The sequence below is a fragment of the Astyanax mexicanus genome, chromosome 13, assembly GCF_023375975.1.
Source record: "Astyanax mexicanus isolate ESR-SI-001 chromosome 13, AstMex3_surface, whole genome shotgun sequence".
NCBI lineage: Eukaryota > Metazoa > Chordata > Actinopteri > Characiformes > Acestrorhamphidae > Astyanax > Astyanax mexicanus.
In genome coordinates this window covers 20,216,940-20,229,066 of record NC_064420.1, presented here as the reverse complement: position 1 = coordinate 20,229,066, position 12,127 = coordinate 20,216,940, and positions in this window count along the sequence as shown.

The window sequence follows — 12,127 nt, the reverse complement described above, 5'->3', positions numbered from 1 at the left end:
GAATATATTAACGCTTATGGGCGTGGTGGTCTGGAAATGACGTGTGTTCAGGTAAATGTCTGCCGTGTTTCTATCTTGCAGTGGAAAAACGCATTGCACAAATGATCCTGTGAAAGGACGTCGAAATTCAGTGGTCAGTGGCGCACCAAAAACTGAATCACGATAATCCTGCGCCCCAAAAAACCTCATACCATCACTTCTTTACCACAGAACAAAAAACTTACCCAGAGCCTTCAGCAATTAACTATAAAAATAAAATATACTTAAAAATCTGCATGACAGTTATAGGGAGTTATATATTTATGTTCAGTACTCAGACTTAATAACTGTAACTTCATTTCAGCAGACACAGGCATTCTGCTGTTTGAGAATTTTATCAGATGCTTATTCTTATTCAAATGCTGGAATTTTAGAAATAAAAAATAAACATAATGAACAAATTGACTAAACATAATTTTTTTATTTCACTTCGCTATTATTTAACTAAAAATTCACTTTTATTATTATTATTATTTTTTGTATATCTGAAAATTAAAGCACATTGTCACCCTGGCCTCTGGGGCTGTCCGTCAATTATATAAAACTTAAAACTTTTAAAATACACAGAAATATAAAGCTATATGTTAGCATTCGTTTCTTATCACCAGGGCAAATTTATACAAATATTAAATATATTAATTCATTAACAAAAATCTGGTTCAGCGCTCAAAAAAGACCGCAGGCGTGCGTAGTGGGGTTTGGCAGCGCGCACAGCGCGGGATTACCTCTGTTTTCTTAAAAAAAGTCTTTTTATAAATAAGGTCGTATCAAGTGTTGTGAAATTCATATTATAAACTCAATATATTTATGGATAATTAATCAAAAGAAATCAAGCAAAATGCGCTGCGCCTCTTTCTCTCTCTCTCTCTCTCTCTCTTTCTCTTTCTCTCTCTCTCTCTCTCGCTCTTTCTCTCGCAGCGCGGAGCTGAATTCAGCGCGAGGCTGCAAAACTCAGTTTAGTTAAATAAATGAAGATGAGTAAGAACCTGTAAATTGATCAAATATTGTCAAATATAAAGCATAGGTTGAGGTTTTGATGAGCTGTTTTAATGATTTGAAACTGAAACTTTTATTATTCTGCGCACTATAAGAAAGCCTGTGATTGTTTTAAATTATTTTTTTAATACGTGTATATTTTATATTATTTATTTTTTTATTTATTTTAATTATTTTATTGATCAAATTATATAAAAAAATCATTAAACATTTATATATTTATATATTCTTATCATTTTACTTTATATTCACTACTATAATTTTTTTTCTTTATAAGATATACATTATTTATTTTTTATGTAACAATTTTTATGATATTTTAAAAATGTCCTATTTTTTCTTTTTTACGTATATATTTTAATTGTCTTTAGTAAATGTCAGTTTTTATTTTTAATTTAAAAATATATAAACAATAAACAGAATAAAGAATAAAATAACATTACACTTCCCTTATTTCAGCTGCTTCCCTTATTTGAACAGCATGACGCGCAGTCAGTTTATGCGCTCTTAAAATAAAAATGAACAGAAGTCAAAGTGCAGCTGCCTCTTAAAGGGGATGGATACAAACGCACTGATTGGTTTGTTTCACGTTACGCCCAAAAACCACACCCATGAATAATTAAGGGAATTAAAACACGCCCTTTGTGCCGTTGGAGCTGCACAAGGCGTATTTTTGCACCCTTACAATAGCAAAGACACAGGACACGCCCCTAAATCCAGCTGCGCAAAGCTCAATTAACTAGTGCGCTATGGATCGTTAAATTAGGACCTTTAGACTCTTTGGCCCGTTTTCTGCACTACAACTGAGCACTGTTGCTGCTTTTAGACTCTTTGGCTCGTTTTTTTGCACTACAACCGAGTAATCTCTCCGCTTTTAGACTCTTTATAAAAACCTGCTTAATAGCGGGCCAACTTTCACTTTATTTCTAAAATATCTGGCGAGCTACTCCAAAAAAGAAAACGGGCTGTAGTTTGGACACCTGCTGCGTAATTTATACTCTGCAAAAAGAGATACAAAGACTACACCTTCACAGCATGATTTGTTAAAATTAGAGCGCAACATCTGGTCATGTTCTTCCAGTTTATGTACAGTGCACATTAGACAGCATTCAGGAATATAAATGAAAAGGTTTATTTTCTTGTTCATACAAAGATAAAAAGATTCCATGTGATAACTGTTTAGTTTTCAGTTTGTTAAATGATTCTTCTCTAGCTGTTATTGTAGCATGTTTATAATTTCAAACCCTAGGTCTTCTGAATTCAGAAACTTAGATCAGTTTAGGTTTGAGGGAAGTGTCTCATCATTCACCTCCTCTGTGCAGCATTCATCAGTGCTGGTGAAAACAGTGATTTCACAGGGGGAACAGAGCTTTAACTATCAGTAACTGTAATATTTCTTCTCCACATTTAATGTCTCATTTATGTTGCAGTGGAAGACTCAGATGAGCAGTCTTCATCAGCTGATGATCGTCTTAAAGAAGAGAATCGCAGGAAATCACCACAAGACAGTCAGTTTCACCAAGACCCTCCTGGTAAGTCTTTCACTTATAGAGGAATAGAGGAGTAATTACATTATCATTTATTTATTAGTCTTTAATCACACCAGCTCTTCCTGATGTTCTGATCTGGAGATTAATGAGAATATAATTTTCCACCCTCGTGTACGAAATGATTTTACTGTTTCTGTTTCTAGTTTCAGACCCTCCCTATGCCAGTAAACCTCCTTACTTCAGTTCAGTAGAGTGTTTAGGTATCTGTGTGTTAAAGCTCAGAGTGGACCCTATACCTCCTGCAGTGTGTTAGAGGTACCTGTGTAATCTGGTCCAACCTCAAATGTTGCTTCAAATGTTCACACTGCTCTGAGATTCAGTTTAAAGCTCTTTTAAGTCTTGAGGAGCCTGGTCTAGACCCCAGATCTTATTAAATCATATCAAAGAAACACTTTCAACAGCATCACAGCTGGTAAAATGTAGCTGCTTTGATTGGCTGTATTGATGGCACAAATCCAGTATGCGTTTCAGTCGTTCTCTTGCTCCCACCCATGTCCTAAACTCTCCCAAATGACATTTTCCAAATGACAGAGGATCAGAGAACAAACTCCAAATTACGTTCGATTTTCTCAAAACAGTCAACCTTTCCGTTTCTCCAAGGATATTTATTGAAAATATCAGGAATCATGGGTGCTGAAGTTTCTTAGGGGGACCGTCTGTAGAGTACGAACCCTGTTTAAAAACGTTAATTTGTTTAGTATATGAAACATCACTATTAAAATGAAATTATTTAGAGAAGTTAGTGTACAGCTTGTATAGCAGTACATATTTACTGAAAATATCGTTAATGGAATGGAAGTGAATACACCTCAGTACAGTAAAAAGGTCCAAATTGTTTCCAAAGTTCCAATATTTTGTGTGACCACCATTGATATCTGGCACTGACATAATTCTCATGGGCATAGTGTTAACTTGTAGTATGTTTATCAGATATATATGACTACAAGTAGACTGTAAATAACAAAAAAATGAGATGCAATTCTTTCATTAAAATCCAACCATAGTCATATTTTTCTAAACTAAAAAATGAATTATGTTCAGCAGATTAATCTTTAAAGATTACAAGTAATCTTATATCTATATTTCATATGAGCATGTCACAGTAGAAATGTATGTACTTAAAAATGTAATAAAAAAGTCTTTTTTTTTCAAATCTAAAAGTAGTAGTATGTTTATCAGGTGTGTCTCTAAAGACTACAAGTTATTTTATGTCTATTGTTAATCTAGGTGTGTTACAGTAGCATTTTTTTCCTTTAAACAATTTATAAAAATTCAACACTATTTTTTTTTCAAAACGTACAAACTTACTTCAAAATATACTTTAAAAATTTCAATCAAGCTATATTTTGCAAAACTGTAGTAGTTTGTTTAGCAGATAGACTACAATTGATTTTAAATTTATATTTCATATGAATGTGTTACAGTAGCAAAGTATTGCATTAAAAGGTGCTGTAAATGTTTACGTACACATACATGAGCAGGCCAGTGCTGTGTAATTTTAACTTGTTCAACCTTTGTTATGATAACCTGTGATTTGTTAATTTGCTATATTGTGATTATCACCCCACAGCTTATATGAAATGATAACTAGCATTAAAAACATAGGACTCTGCCACAGACCATTTTCTTGAGCCCTACTTGACAAGGCCTGAGGAAAGTGGTGGGAAATCTCTGCCCGATCCGGCCTGAGTGCACGTTTTGCATCGGGTTCAGGCAGAGAATCTAAATTTAAGCGTTGGCTGTTGATGCTCTCTAGAAGTTCTGTGACAACAATCAAACCACTTTCTGAACCAACGAGGCTTCAGATGTTATAAGTGATGTCATTCTCCCTTAAAGAAGCTTTAGTCACAGTATAATTTTTCTTGAATGTAGACAAGACAAATTTATCTTGGTACTCCTCACGACCAGGGTGCTGCCACACATGCTGGACACCATCTGAGCCAAAAACTTTTTTTCTTGGTCTCGTCAGACCACAGAACATGGTACCAGTCCTCTTGGACTGCTTGTCTTCAGCAAATTACGGGCTTTCTTGTGCGTCAGCTTAATTCAGTGTGTGGCATATGGTCTAAACTCTGCAGGCTGACCTCTCACTTCTTTAACCTCTGCAGCAATGCCGGCAGCATTCATGTGTCTCCTTGTTGAAGCCAACCTTACCCTGAACTCAACTTCTTTGTTCAACCCTCACAAGGCCTGTTCCAAGTAGAACTTGTCCTGGAAAGCTGCTGTATGACCTTGGCCACTGTGCTGTATCTTAGTTTTAGGGTATTAGCAATTTTCTTATAGCATCCATTTTTATGGAAAGCAACAATTCTGTTTCTCATATCCTCAGAGTTCTTTGCCATAAGGTGCCATGTTAAATACACAGTGGCCAGTATGAGATAATTGTACCCAAAACACCAAATTTAAAAGGCGTGCTCCCCATTCACATCTGGAACCTTGTAACTTTAATGAGGCATTTAATTTGGGCTTCAGCTCATAAAACCCAACGAAAACAGGAATTCAAAAAAATCGAATACTGTGGAGAAATAAGTCGAACTACTTCTTAGTATTTGCAGAAAAAAGAACTTAGCATCACATCAAATCAATTATATTTGGCACTTTTAAAACAATGTCAATCTTCAATACTTGGTTGGGAATCCATTTACTTTAATCACTGCCTCAGTAAAAGAAATCAAGAAAACCTCTAAAACATTCTGATAGACTGTTGTGGTGACATTGGATATAAGAAAGCAGAGTTTACCAACACCTGCACCGGACATTGCACCTCAAATTATGACTGACTGTAGATATTTCATTCTGAAGCCCACGGCAATCATTTTTGCTGGTGCATCTTCTCCTGACACATTTTGTCCTTCCACTAGACCTTCCATTGATATGCTTGGACTCAGTACTTTCTGAACAGGCCAGAAGGCCATGAATGATGCAGTCGTTCCCATACTACACCCAAATGAGACAACTGAACCAAACTGAAGCAATTTAATGACACCTGGTGAAACCTGTGCAGGTGCTTTGAGTTTAGTAAATGATTAATGTCACTTTCAGTTTAAAACATTCATGCCCTGCAAAATTTGGGCTGATTTCTCCAAATAGAATAATGTAGATATACTATTCAATTTTTTTGCATTCCTGTTTTTGTGGGTTTTATGAGACTTTTTGAATGGAATTATGCAAATTAATCAACTTTTCCATAATATTCATTTTTTTTAGAATGGGTCTGTGTTCACTTGTGTTGCCAGCTATTTGAACATTAACATTGTGTCCTGAGTTACTACTGACTGAATACTGACTACTCTAAGTTTTTTTTTGTAATGTGTGGCTTTGTGTTTACAGGCAGTGAGGTATCACCAGCAAAGACAACACTGAAGGAGTCAGAAAAAATACAAAATCAGGGTGTGCATGATAGCCAAAAAAACAGACAAGAGCAACTGGATAAGAAAGAAGAACAGCTGAAGAAAAAAGAAAAGCAGATTAAAATACAAGAAGAGAAGATAAATCAAAAGAATACAAACCTGAATTCCAGAGAAGAACAGCTGAACAAATTGAATGATGATCTATGCAATGAAAAGAAAAATATAGAAATTCGGCAACATGGTCTGACAAATAAAGAGAAGAGAAGAGAAATTCAGCTTGAACAATTACAGAAACAGGAAAATGAGATTCTTGTGAAAATGGAAATAATTAAAAAGTTGACAAAGATGAAACAGGAAACAGAAGAGGAGAAAAATAAAAATGAGGAAATAGTGAAAGACCAATCTTTACAGATAGAGAGAAATCTTGCTGAGCTTCAAAAACAGAAAGACAAGCTACAGGTGCTTGAAAATGAGATAAGTCATATGAAGAAAGAAAAACAGAGTGAGAAACATCAGATAATAAGAGAAAATCAACAAATAGAAGAACAGAGAGAGGTTTTAAAAAGACAATGGACAGAAATAGAAACAGAGAAGGAGAAAATTCAGGAGCAAGAAGTCATCAACAAAGATCTAATAGACAAACAGGACTTGGAAAAATTGAGAAATGAAGAGGAAATAAAAGCTCAGGAAGCTCTTCTACACAAACTGAAAAAGATGATGAATGAGTGTGAAGAAACATTACGAAGACAGGAGAACCTGAAACAGACAAACAAAACTGAAATACAGCAACAAAACATTCAGCTTCAGGAACAAAAGCTGCAAATAGATACACAGAGTAAGGAGATTGAAGAGCAAAAACAGGATATCCTCAAACACAGAGGAATTATTAAACAAACAAGGAGAAAACTGCAGACACTTAAAACGGTTTCACACATTGAAGAAAAAAAACAACAGATGAAAAAAGACAGGGTTCAGAAACAGCTGAGTGAGCTGGAAAAACAAAAGGAAATGCACGAACAGAACATGACTTTCATTCGAATTGAAACAGAACTGCAAAAACACAAGAATTTAAGAAGAAAGGAAGAGAATTTACACACTCTGCAAAACATCTGTGAACAGCTGGAAAACCAAGCAATCACATCAAACTACACACAAGAAAGTGAAAGTGAAATCAGAAAAGATCTAAATAAGGTTATTAAGAGAATTTTGGAAGAGCTTACAAGTCTGAATTTCACAGACGAGCAGAAAGAGAGACACATGGAGCAGGAAATCAGCAAGAAACATGAACTAGGTAGGAATTTAATGTACTGTTTAATGTAATTTTTGTATGAACATTTTGATATTAAATATAATTAAATTATTTGATTATTTAAATATAATTACATTTTGATGCTATGATTTACAATATTTATGACTTAGAAGTATTCAGGACTATAAATGCAAAAAAAAATGTTTTTGCAGATGATTCTACACAGGATTCAACAGATAATACTGGGGTACCTTAGGAACACACAAGGTAATGTAACAAATAATAAATACATGAAAACAGACAGTATTCCAATGTTTTTCTAACTAACATATAACATCACTTTGAATAATATAGAATAATACTCAGTATATGAACAATGAAGTAAATGCAATACAAATTTTTGCAGTTGATTCTTGTTTATATTAGTTTACTTTTATTAATTGTGTATGATCAGTTACAAAACACTTTAATTTTTTTTTACGTTTTTAACATCTGTAACACAGCAGCACCAGGGAGTTTGATGTATCCACATGCATGCTTTTATTAAACATAGGAAAACAACCACAAATCAGAGTCCATTATCAGAGCTTCTCTGTAGAGCATTGAGGTGAAAAGCCCAAAGAGCAGTAATCATAATCAGCAGACAAGCTAGTACAAAAATCACAGGGCAGAGACTACATCATCCAATTGTACAGTTGGGGAGCCACAGCAGTTCTAGACCAGAAATTCCAAGGTGTGCCATAGTATCAGCAGCTTGTATATTGCAATAATCAGTTGTATAAAGAGCTTATTTGTTAAATATGCCCATTGATTCTCAATTATTTTAGCTAAATCAATTAACTATTTTTATTCTTTTTTTTTTAAGTTTTAAACTATAATTTAAAACTTGATAATTAATTTAGTATTTTTTCAGTTTTGAGGAATTTGTGCATTTACACTCACAGCTTTTCTCCTGAAGATGTTATACTTTTTTAATTATTTAAATGCACATACTGCATTACTGGCATATTTTGTATTAAAAATCAGCAACAAATACTTAATGACAGGATGCTTTCAGTCAGTAATAATGCGTTTCCAGAATGTTAGAAGTGTTTTTTTTACTCTTGCACATTTATTGGCATGCAACTAGCAACTTACACATATGATACTTGTAGTTATTGCCAGAGTAATTTGCACTGGAAGAGAATTTTACCAATCTTAATTGATCTGGCAAACTCTTAATTTTTTATTTTCTTATACTGAATCTCTACTATTGTACTATTAGTATATCATTTATTAGGATTAACCAATATGTACATGTTGACTATTTCATCTAGTGTAACAATAGTATAAATGCCTCTTGTTTATATTCATCATTAGGTTTACAATAATTAATGGCCAGGCATTGTCAAATCCAAAACAGTGTTCAACCTGAAGCTGACATCCATTTAAATACCCACTTCTTTCCTAAAAACACTAGCAGAATAACTGATGTGTTCCCTATATCAATATTTGCATTTTTTGAATATGTTAATAACCAAAGCAATTTAAGAATAATAAACAAATAAAACACATGATTAAAATTGTTAGATTTTTTTTACTGGCTTGAATGGCACATCGATTATTAAGCCATTCAGATATCTATGTACACTATAATTAGCTTCAATTTAATTTAAAAAGTAGTAGTAGTACAAAAAGCCTATGAATATATTTAAATGTTTTGCAGTCAATTTAGTTTTTATTTAATGGTTCTTTACATATGCATTAATTCTTTAGATTCCTCAATAAACTTTTCCATGTTATATCTTAATTCAAAATTAACAAAATCAAACATGTTTTAATACAATTATTATGTTCCATATAACTAGGTCTGACATGATTTCTATAACAAAATATTAAAAATACATTTTATGAAATTGTAGTGACAATCATCTTAAATCAGTTTAGAGATATGCGCTCTTATCACAATGATGAACAATATGAATGAACTGCTCAGTTGTATAAATATTAATATCATGTTCTGAATTCTTATGGCTTAATCATGATGGAAAAATACTACTTTAGGACTGTTTGTCGGGGTTGAATTTTAGCTAGCTAAAGTACTAATAAATGAAGTGTAGTTAGTGCTAATTCCCTTCCTTTACATTGTTTACTTTAACTTAACTTAATAAACTAAGACACACTCTCACTAACGAGTTTCATCTTTCATGACATAAACATTATGATAACACAAAAATGACCATCAGACATTACTAGCTATGCTTGCTTACAAACATCACTTTCCTCAGTCTGCTGCCACGACACTTCAAAACAGCTTTTAAATATATAATGTTATATTCCAAGACGCTAGCCTGCACACGTCTATGATTATGGCACGTCTGGAACTGCAGGTCTAGATGTCTAGGTTAGTACTCTGGTGGCCTCTGATGGCTAGGTTGGGTATTTACAATACACAATATAAAATATAAAAAAATTAGACAACAATAACAATAGTGCAGCAAGATGAATATTTGGCAAACATGATGCAGTTATATTTATGTGGTATAACTGCTTATCAGTGATTTTTTTTGTGAGTTATTTAATTAATTTAGTTAATTAATTATTTCTATCCATTCATAAACTCTTATACGAGTAGTCATGCTGTAAAATGGTACCAATATTAAATTTGAAGCCAGCTGACAAAACATTATATAATGACTGACTTTTTATTACAGTGTAAATAATAACTGTGCCCACTACTGGAACATTTTATTTTGAAATAATATCATAACAAATACACAGAACAGGTTAGATTCCAGTTAACTGATGCTCCATATTGTTAAGTTAGAAGACAAATATCAATTTTAAAAGAGTTTTGTTCTACTCTGTCTTTTTTTGTTTAGTGTTAGTGATTAGTAAGAGGAAATGGCAATTAGCTTAAAATATGTACACAAACTGGATTAATAGTGAGTTATTGTTTACTTAGGCTGTTAAATAATTTTGAGGTTAAAACTGATCTATTTTAATCCACATTAAAAATAGCGTACTCTACCTTAAGTGGCATATGTGCACTATACAGAAACAACTAATCACCAAACCCACATCTGTGGTATTTAATATCCAATTCAATTGCTTGTTAGAACGTGTGTCTTTGTTAAAAATGTGTGACTCTTACTTTATGTTTGTACTTCTAAAAAACACATTTTCTTTCTCAAAGGGGTCTGAAGACATTGAGATACCAAAGTTCATCACCAGTAAAAATGGAGATTCTTCAGATTCACAAGGCAAAATGTCAAACCTGAAGAGTCTTATGGAACTTCTGCAAAGTCTCAGTCTAGATGATGTCTATCCACATAAACTGAGCAGGGAATCCTTCCTCTCTGTCGACGGTTTAAAGAAGAAGCAGTCAGACTGCAGTGTGGCTTTTATTTATCTGCAGAAACTGCTAAAGCTAAACTATACAGCGAGATTCATTACAGAAGGAAATCGTAACCAAGACCCTACTCTCTTCATTAGAAAAGGTGGAAAATGTGCTGAGAAACATAACGCTGATGCTGATTTTGTGCCTGATTCCATGGAGGATAATGATGATGCCAGTGCTAAATGTGAGACTGTTGCAGAGGACATCTCACAGGTGGCCAAAGAGAAGAAGGAAGTACCATATACACATGATCATTTTGATGAATCTGACAGTGGTGAGGTAAAGGAAAACTTTCACCCAATGGATGTCCAGATGGCAGTGTTTCACTGTGCAGATAATTTCTTAAAACAACACATAGTAAATAAACTCTCCTCCTGCCAGTACGCTCTCCCCCTGCTGGTGCCAAACCCTCTGTCCTCAGATATTGAACTTCCTCTCTGGACGTTTCGACAGATGAACAAAACCTGGAGTTCAGCTGATGGCTCCAGCAAGTCAACACCAGTGATTCAGCTGAAGACTCCAATGGTGTTTTTCTGCAGGCTGGGTTCTGTATCAACTTCCAAATCTCAGCTGATGAATTCTCTGATCAACCCAAAGCATGATGCCTTCATCCACAGGGACAGTCCAGGCAGCAGCAGATCTTCCCTCTTTAAGGATGGACTTGTGGAAATTGCCTGGTACTGTCCTGCAGGAAACAACGATGACCATTTCAGTGCATGCATTGCATTCTGTAATCTTCACGGTGATGCTGCAGAGTACAGACAGCAAACTGACTTTCTTGCTGAAATATCCACAGTCACTGTTGTTTTGATGGAGAATATGAAGCCCAATGACAAAGACAGGGAATTGTTACAGATGTTTTACAAATCCCCAAAGCCTCTTATTTGTCTTGTCAGTAATCAGCAGAAAGCTCCACTTAAGATCAGTAGTGGGATTAAAATGAAAATTGGACTGAAAGACAGAAATAAGGATGAATTTCGAACTGAACTGACAGGAGGAATTAAAATGTGTTTAAACAAGTGCAAATTCAGTCCCACCTTCAGTCTTGAGGGAAGTACTGAACTTGCAAAAGGCAATGGGTTTAGATTGGATGAAGATTGTAAGGACTGCCAGAATGGAAAGGCCAAAGCTCTGAATGTTATGAAGCTTCTGGAAGGTGAAGAAAACTCTCAAATCAAGGCCAGGTTTTTGCCATGTCAGGGAAAACTGTGGCATGAGTGGAGCAAGAAAAACAAAGAACTTCATCGTTTGCATGGAGGAAATGAACAGACCAAGGAAGATATACTGACAGAAATGAACCAAATAAGGGCAAAACAACAAGGCATCAGTCTGAGATTTGTGAAAGATTTTGTAAAAAATCTACTCTCAGGTAGTTTGGTGGAAAGAAGGTTCTTCATCCACTGGATCCAAAAATTCATTGATGACAAGTTTTCAGAGGACGTTTCTCAACTTCGTCTAAAATACAACAGCAGATTGCTTGATGTGCAAATGTTGAGAATTATCAAAGAAAAGTCTGAAGAGCTGAAGGAAGGATGTGACGAGCTAGATACACTGTCAAAGGAGC